The following is a 9,144-nucleotide window of genomic DNA, read 5'->3' as shown; positions in this document are numbered from 1 at the left end:
TCTTTGGTCAATATTTATGTATGCCAAATGAGAAAAAATAGTGTTTGAGTCTATTTACAGTATGGGATTTTATGAGACTATCAGGGATGTAATACCCCCCCCCCCCCCCAAATTCCCAACTCCTTCTTTTAAGGTAAGAACAAAAAGAGGGAAGAGGCAAATGCCGAATGAAGGACTGGATCCCAAGCTAGAATGAACCAACCTACATATTTTAGAGATAGTTGCTACTGCCTCTAGCTAGGTGCTGCTTCTGCCCCCGTGGTCTCTGCCCCTCTGTAGCTCAGGGACAAAAGGCAAGCAGGCCATGGCTGCATGGACAGACTTCCCAGCCTCTGGCAGTGACTGCAGCTGTAGCTGAGCTCAGGGATCCACTGGCCTGCCAAGGGCTGGGGCTGGCAGGGGTTCTCTTATCCTGCTGCCAACCATACTTGGTGATGAACATCAAAAAGACAGACAACCATGGCCAGCATGGAAATGGGCAACTTTCCTTCTCCTCCTGCAATCCCAGCAAAGCCAAGACCAGAACACAGAGCTCGCCCAGCCAGTCCATCTCCAGCCTCAGAAGTGGGGAAATCCAGCTGATAAGCAGTCCATAAAGCAGTTATCAACCAATGGAAAAGACCCCATATAAATACCATGTTTTCCCTGGTTTGTTCCCATACAAAATATTTTTAAAGGTCCCTTATTTCACGGTGAGAGCCAGCACAAGAGGAGCTTGGCTTCACACAAAATTAATCTCTTGAGTTTTTTCAATTTCTGCCTGATTATACTTGCTTCTTTTTGAAGGGCAGGGCAAGCGTAATGGTTAATAAGGGTCTCTGAAGACTTGCTTCATATTTTAAGGCGTTGTTAACATTTTCAATTAAAACAGAATAAACCTTTTGAGATGGAAACAAATGTGCCTCTTAACTGGCATGGCAAATTAAGCACAAATAAACACAATATATATTGCCTGCATAGCATGAGCTATTTACTAAGTATTCCCTAGCAAGTATTGTGTTGCCTTATTTTCTAACTTTCTGGGATGCTGACAGCTCAGTTTTCAAATACTCATGAAGTCATTAACATTTTTGCCACTTCTGCCTGAGCTTTACAAGCAAACGATTTTAAACTACATTCTCTCCTTTAAAAAGACCAAGAATAATAAAATACATATCCTTAGGCCTCTCTCTTTTCTGGGACTATTTGGTTAAACAATCTAATTTTGACAGACTTTTTTGCTAGAGCAAGGCTGCTCCATCATCTGCATGTCACAAGCTCAATTACTGCTCCACTGACGTCTTGAGTACCACTCTGAAGAATTCTCTCGCCACTTCTATCAATAGCAAGGAATGACTTGTGTGCTAAATGATGGCCCACTACCGATTTTTATTTTGGGCAGAAATCTCCTCCTCAGGCTCGTAAGGAGGGAGAGCAGTAACAGGAATGTTGCTGATTTAAAAACCAAAGCGAGCTCATTCTCCTGGCCACCAGGGGGAGAGAGCTGCCACCGACATTTATAAAGTGCTCAAATCGACTTTAAAGTTGCAACTTTTTTTGCTTACTAAGGCTTTTCCAGAGATTTGGGTCCATCAATTGTCTTACTGAATTATTTATGAGGAAATGATTAATTTTAAGTTTTTTTTTCTAAAATACTGTGAACACCATAATGTAATACAATTTCCATTAACAAATGTCAAATAGTTGCTATATGGATTGTGTTCTCTCCTTAGGTTGATGTTGCATGCTATCTTATTTTAAAGCTAATTCTACTATTTCTAATAGGGCTGGTTGCATAATAGGACAGAACTTAGCATAAGTACAGAAAAATACTGCACTAAGAGAAAGGAACAAATTTGCTCAAAGCATGGTGACAAAGGATGACACATACCCCTTGGCCTAGCATAAACTCTGAATGAGAACAGAAAAGTGAAGAAAAAGAAAGGTAATGCATTTTAATGTTGACTTGGTACTCAAGGAGAGTAATGTGTATTCAAATTACCTTCAGAATGTAAGGAAAGAAGTTTAGGGGGGCTGCATGTTGTTGGAACAACTAATAAAAATATATTTAGATTGAATGATAATGCAAGTCCTTCATATAGTTACTTTTATTGATATTGTATCTTGCATTTCTCCTTCTGAGCAGGTATTTAGCGTGATTGTCTCACATGTCTTCTAATATTGTTTTTTTCACACGTTTACATTCATTGTGGCAGAAAAACCCACAGAAAATAGGATATATATCACAAAAGCAAGTTCCATGAAGGAGCTGTTCATAATAGTGCTCGACTTTTTAAGTGGCAGCTGGCCAGATTTAAGAGTAGCTGTGAATTTTTAACCACGATTAGGACAGAAGCTGACTACGGCTTGCGGTCAGGCACACGAACTTTGGGTCAGAACAAGTTTTTGGGTGGTGTATAGGTAGCCTTCAGCCCTAGTAACCAAAAAGGCAGAAGTGATGCAACAGCCAGTGTCCACTAGATGCCAGGCTTCCTTTGCAGAGCAGAGCGCTGGCTCCGGCTTTCCGCACACTTTATCCTCATGGCCTCTGAGGTCCCCTTCTCTCCAGCGCAGAAGCTTTAGTGTTTAGCACCAAATCCTGATCCCGTGCAGGCTGCCTCCGGTTTTAGCACTGTTATTCCTCACAAATTTTCAAGAGAGGCAAAAGGCTTCCCAGAAGGACTAAAAATAGGAGCTGTCACTAAGAAGAATTGGGCATTTTCTGAGTCCCTCCTTTCTGCACAAGCAGAAAGCTCCCAGTGAAGAGAATGGCATGAGTTCTGTGATTGACATACTCAATCTGCAAACAAACCTAGCTGAACAGCGGCAAGGAAGAATGCTGGCCGCCTCCTGTGCTCCTGCTGCCATCTTCAACAGGTAGGTGACCTCCAGCCTCTGGCTGTCATCAAATAGGCCAGGCAGCAGCTCAAAATATTGACTTAAAACTACAATGGGGCAATATTTGCTTTCTGATTATCTTGCTTCTGTAGTTGAGGGAGGCTTGCAGAGTGCAAGCATCCCTCTGTATGGGGGGAGAGGGGGTGGTGGGCCAGTAGCCCTCCATCAGTACCTGGGGCAGGGCATGCTCCATTATTCATGATGGACCAGCCAGAGCAGCAGTAGGACTGCACACTCCTCCAGGAGGTCAACAGCTCTTGGCAGTGCTGCCCCCACATGCTGGCACAAATCCAGGGTTTTCTGTTGGGATTTGGGTTACCTCTAAAAAAATGGCAGGGCTATTGGAAGCCCCACTGGTTCCAGTTTCTGAAGACACCAAAGTTGTGTGGTGCTTGTGGTCTTACTAAATGGAATGGTCTTAGTAAATTCTAATTCATCGTTAGAATCACAGAGTCATTTAGGTTGGAAAAGACTTCTAAGGCTGTTGAGTCCAACCATTAACCCAGCACTGCCATATCCACCACTAAACCATGCCCACCGGTGCCACATATCTACATGGCTTTTAAATAGCTCCAACCCTTTCTATTATATAGGTAGCCTATTCCTATTCTTCACAGCTCTTTCTGGTTTGTTTTTGTTTGGTTTGTTTTTTTTTTTCCCCTAATATCCAATCTAAACCTCCCCGGGACAATTTGAGGCCATTTCCTCTCATCCTACTGCTTGTTACTTGGGACAAGAGACCAATCCACACCTAACCCCAGCCTCCTCTCAGGCAGTTTTGGAGTGATGAGGTCTCCCCTGAGCGTCCTTTTCTCCAGGCTGAACACCCCCAGCTCCCTCAGCCACTCCTCACAGGACTTGTGCTCCAACCCTTCCCCAGCTCCATTGCCCTTCTCTGGACATGCTCCAGTACTTTCTTGTAGTGAGGGGCCCAGAACTGAACACAGGATCTGAGGTGCAGCCTCAGCAGTGCTGAGTACAGGGGGATGATTCCTTCTCTAGTCCTGCTGGCCACACAGTTGCTGATGTCTTAGTTGAGATCAGTAGTCTGCTGTGAGTAAGCACCTCAGTTTCAAAGAGTTGAATGCAGAAGAGAACACCTAATTTAAGTAAGACCTCTGGCAAGTTAGAAGCTACATTAGTTAAATTACCTATTGTTAACTTAGAATATTTACTACTCAAAAATGACTAGCTATATTATTCAGAAATCCCTTTCTTAAATCCAAAATAGGATAATGGATATGAACTCTTTCTGGAAAACATAATAGACCAATTAACTTTAAAAAGTCATGATGGACAATGATAATAAATGCATAACATATTTGCCTCTCTACAACTTACACAGTTTCATTAGAAACAAAAAAAAAAAAAAAGAGATAAACTTTTTGATTCATTCATTGAAATCAACTTTGGCAAACAGACTGGTTTATAAGATTCAGTATCCATGTTTATTCTTTCTGCTCTCAGATTTTGTCTCTGTGGGCCCTGTGTAGCTGTGTGGCAGGATCTGCAGAAAGCATCCTGTGCAGCTCCTACAGACTCCGAGCAGAGACCTGGGGGTTTGAGAAAACCACGGAGTGAAGCTGTTCTCTGCTCACCTACCAGCTCCTCCTGATAATCCTGCCCTACTCTACTTGCTGGAAACAATTAGGGGAGCAGAATAGGGCACTCTGCCACTTTGCCTGTCATCAGCTTCCCTATTGAGATCGAGTTGCATAAATGTTAATGGTCCTGTCCTTCTCATGCTCAGCATTGTTGCATCCCTAAACTCCCCAAAACTTCGGGTTTCAGTCAGAACAATCAATGTATGTGGAAGGATTGCCGTGGTGTTAAACCTTGTCAGCACCATGAGCTGGGCATTTATTTTAGAACTTGTGAGCATAAAGGGAAAAGGATGAAAAGGGCTGCTTGTATCACATACAGGAGAAAATGTTATTCCCTACCCACGTTAGAGGAACCAGCCATTTTACACTGGGCAGATCCTCGCAGATAGAGACATTTCTTTATTCATGTAGCTCAGTGAGTGGTAAATGAGGCATGCTCACAGAAGTTATTTGGGATGGAAATGAGTCTAATTAGTCTATCCAACTTAGGAATAGCACTGTGAAGCAAGTCCGGGTAAGTTGGGAGTTTAGCAACAGAAACGGCAGTGGAGAAACAGAGTTATGTGCTTTCCACAGTTATGCAGAACATTTATTTGAGGTTTCATCTGTCAGAATAAACAATAGATAAGGGGACAGTTCAAGCAGGCAAACATTTCTAAGAAACTGGCTTTAAAATATCCTTATTTTAATTGCAGTGTCTGTAAGTAGCCTCTTACATATTCCTGCCTTAGTTTTCGACTTCATAATTTGTTGTACAGTAAACAGTAAAAAGCTTCTCAGTTACTTCAGAGCTTTCTCAATAGGGCAGATGTACTCCAAACTTCAGTTACACCAATAAAAATTGGTGTCTTTTGAGGTTAGCAAGGGCATAACAGCGATTTTTAAAATAAGCTGCTAGAATATGTACATGTATTTTATGTACTGACAAATCTTTTAATCGGAGAGAATCACATCTAGCAATGAATCACATTCTTGGAGTGAATAATTCAGCCCTTGACGCCAACCTCTGAGGGAGAATATTGTGGTCATGGTGTCTGAACAGTGTGGTAGCTATGGCTACCTATATAATTCTTAGCAATGGAAAAAAAAGTGACAATGACATTAAATTTAATCAGGTTCCCCTTTTCTGTGGTTCCCACTGGGATGAGCCACTAGTGTCTTGCCTTAAATATTCAAAGCCTTCAAAGTTTGCATGTGTTCATATACTGGGACAATATCCTGCTAATACAGAACAATGGATCTGTCATGTATTTCTCCTGTGGGTAGCCATAAGTCTGAATTTAGTTAGTATAGGGTATTATGATTGCTGCTTCTTTAGTGATTGTCTTTACATTAGTCTTCACTTAGAAGGAAGAAGAGCAGTAATGAAATGTAGCAAAAATACAATGAACTTGGCTGTTTTGGTTTGGAAATATGGAGCAAAGGACTGTGTCTTCTTAAAAAGATCCAGCTTTATTTCCAGTCACACTTCATCTGATATGAATGAGCTGGTACTACATATCACATGGCTGAATACATTTGGGAAACATGACCTAACATATATTTAGCAAAGAGAGCTCAGAATCAAGCTACAGTAGTTAAACGCATAAATTCTTTGAATTCTCATTTTGCAAAATTCAGTCATTCTTTCTGTGTTTTGTTGGCAAAGCTGTGAAAATGTGAGTTTTATTAATTAATATTTAATAGCGCAGGAACTTTCCTTAATCTGCAGTAAAAGCCAGTAGTGAAAAAGTTGAAACTGACTAAATACTTTTGAGTATTGATTTGAAGCAGATATTTTAAAACACAGACTTTGAAAAACATTTGCTTTTTTTAATTTTTAATTGTGAAAGAAAAAGTAAAGAAGGGTATTTTTTGCTGGTAATTTGAAGTTAAAAGCTTTGCAGCAGGTAAATGTGCTACAGGAAAAGCTGGTGCCTGTACAGTTAAGCACATTTGAGAGAAAATCTTTCCCTAATTTATATTTCTTTGAAGAGTCCCTGTGATCAGAAAATTACCAGATTTGCGATGATTTAATATTTTCTCTTACTTTTCTTGTAGATTAATGGTGCTTATCTCTGTCCAGCATCATAAACCAAAGCCTTTCTAATACTTTTTCAGAGCATCAGAGCCACAAATTTGAAAGCAATCCTAGTAAGGTGTGCCTTCTCTCATACACATACCCATAAAGGAATACTGGTAAGTGAGTGAACACATTTCACAACTTCCACATGCAAACCAAAAAAAAAAAACCAAAAAAAAACACCAACCCCTTTATAAGAGGTGATTTCCTCTGCACACCACATTCTTACAAACTGTATCTCATTAAATGATTGGAATGGAAACTAAAAAAATGCCACCCTCTCCTATGATGCAGTACATCATAAAGGAAACAGGATGTCAGCCAGCTTTATTTATTTTTCTAGGTTGTTATAGAGTCATATATGCTACTCATGATCCTGCTGCCTGAATGCTTCTCATAATTACGATTTGCTCATGTGAAAGAAAAATAAAATAATCTCTTGCCCTTTCTTTGCTTTGCCCAGGATAGACCAAGCACCCAGCTTTATGTTATTTGGTTTAGGTAATTTAACATTAAAGAGTTAGAGCTCTATTAAGCATGCAGCAAGGACTACACACTTTTAGTTTTACATCATAAAATCCATTCTGTATAGGGGGAAAAATCCAAAAAAGCTTGTTTGAGCCAGTGTAGTCCACATCCCAGCTAAAAAATTAAGCTCCATCATTTGATCCAGACCATAATTTGATCCAGGCCATCAGTATGATCAGCCTCAGTCCCTGAAGCTGCAGCACACCAGGTACAATCTAACAGTAGAGCTGGACATTTAATTTTAGTTGAAAAAACAGTGTCTCTTCAGGCACAGCCTGTCACTATGGGATCACAGAAATTCTTGCCCAAACAGTAGCAAGAGCAGGACTGCCTGTGTTTCCCAGACACACTTGCTTTCTCCACTTGGAGATTTGCTCCAGGTGGGATGCAGGGACTCTGGCCCTTTGTCTAGGTCTTTACAGGCTGCCCCACTTGCTCTGAATGTAAATTTCACACCAATGGCTTTTACACTTGCACAGTCTGATGACACAGCATGTGTGCAGCAGCTCCAGTTTTTCCCCAGTTTAACGCACACGTGAAGGTCAGATATCTTGGGCTTTCCATGGATGTGTGCTGCAGAGCATATGCTTCCATCCAGGAGATGCCACATAAAGAAGGAAAACCTGCCCAAGACTTCTGGGTGCCTTCAAGGATGAAGAGAGGAATGAATTCAGCTTGCATTAATTCTCTGTTCCTCTTTGCTCATTACCCAGATTCTCTTGGTGATGATTGCCCAGCCCTGTGTACAGATTTTGGGTTGAGATTCATCTACATTTTAATCGTGTGCTTGGTCCTGTTGTATGAACACTGATTCAGACTCTGATGTATGTTTTAAAATATCCTTAGGACTAGCAATCCATTCTATTTTTCTGTTTTACTTATGATTTTCCTTCAACCTCCCCTCACCAAAACCAACTTACCTCTCTCACTGCTGCTTCAAAAGCTTTGCTTTACAGGTTGTATCACGGATACGATAATGACAGAAAAAAAGGCTTAGGAGAATAATCACCCCAAACCTGCTGACACCAGAAAGTGACATCTGCTATAATTAAGGCCTAATAACGAGCTACATGTTAAGATATGAAACAATACAAAGCAAGTGATGAAAACCAAATTTTACCCCTTGCTGTGTCAGACTGTTAACTGTACAGTCAAGTGGTAGAAATGACACTTACTTTGGCAAAATAACTTTCATATCTCCAAAACAGTGACAACCAAATTTGATCTACTTAAAGGAGTGCTAGACCTTTCTCTTCTCTTGCACAGCAGTAGCAAATACCTGACTGTTGTGATGAACTCTCTGTGTGTGGAGACGCAAGGCTTGACTCTATTTCAGAAGGTTGATTTATTATGTTGTATATTATACTAAAATGCTACATTAAAACTATACTAAAAGAACAGAGAGAACAGAGAGATCAGAAGGCTACAAAGAACAAGAATAGAATAGAATGCATAACAAAAATCTTGTGACTGCTCACAGCCTCGACACAGGTGGCTGTGATTGGTCATCAATTGAAAACAATCCACATAGACAATGTAAGATGCACCTGTTGCATTCCACAGCAGCAGATAGGAATTGTTTACATTTCTCTCCTGAGGCTCCTCAGCTTCTCAGGAGGGGAAAAATCCCAGCAAAGGATTTTTCATAATATCATAGCTACACCTGACTAGTAGGTAGCACATGAAACAGGACAGCAAATAAAGGGCTGAGCTAGTCAGTTTAAAATTTTTATGCCCCGTAAACTGGCCACAAGCTTCCAACCTCTGTTCTGCACCAGGGTTTCACTGAGAGCTTGTGGAGTGTAAGGGGAGTCACCTCAGTTTTCTGATCTGAGACCTGGAGAAAAAAAGAGTCATTTCACATTTAATCTCAGTCCAAGGAGATATTGTGTTTTCCTTCATCTGTGTATTTTATGAACACTTGAAAATATAACAGCTAGTCACTATTCCTTAAAGAAATATTTCTATTAGCATTTTTCTCTGGAATAAGTAAAAGGTGGGTTCAAAGTAAATTACTACTAGCAAAAGACTTTTTTTTTTACCCAATCACATAGCAAATCTACAAATTTGCAA

The sequence above is a fragment of the Onychostruthus taczanowskii genome, unplaced genomic scaffold, assembly GCF_017590055.1.
Source record: "Onychostruthus taczanowskii isolate IOZ18803 unplaced genomic scaffold, ASM1759005v1 scaffold82, whole genome shotgun sequence".
Taxonomy (NCBI): domain Eukaryota; kingdom Metazoa; phylum Chordata; class Aves; order Passeriformes; family Passeridae; genus Onychostruthus; species Onychostruthus taczanowskii.
The sequence above is the reverse complement of the archived record's forward strand: the minus strand, read 5'-3'. Positions refer to the sequence as shown.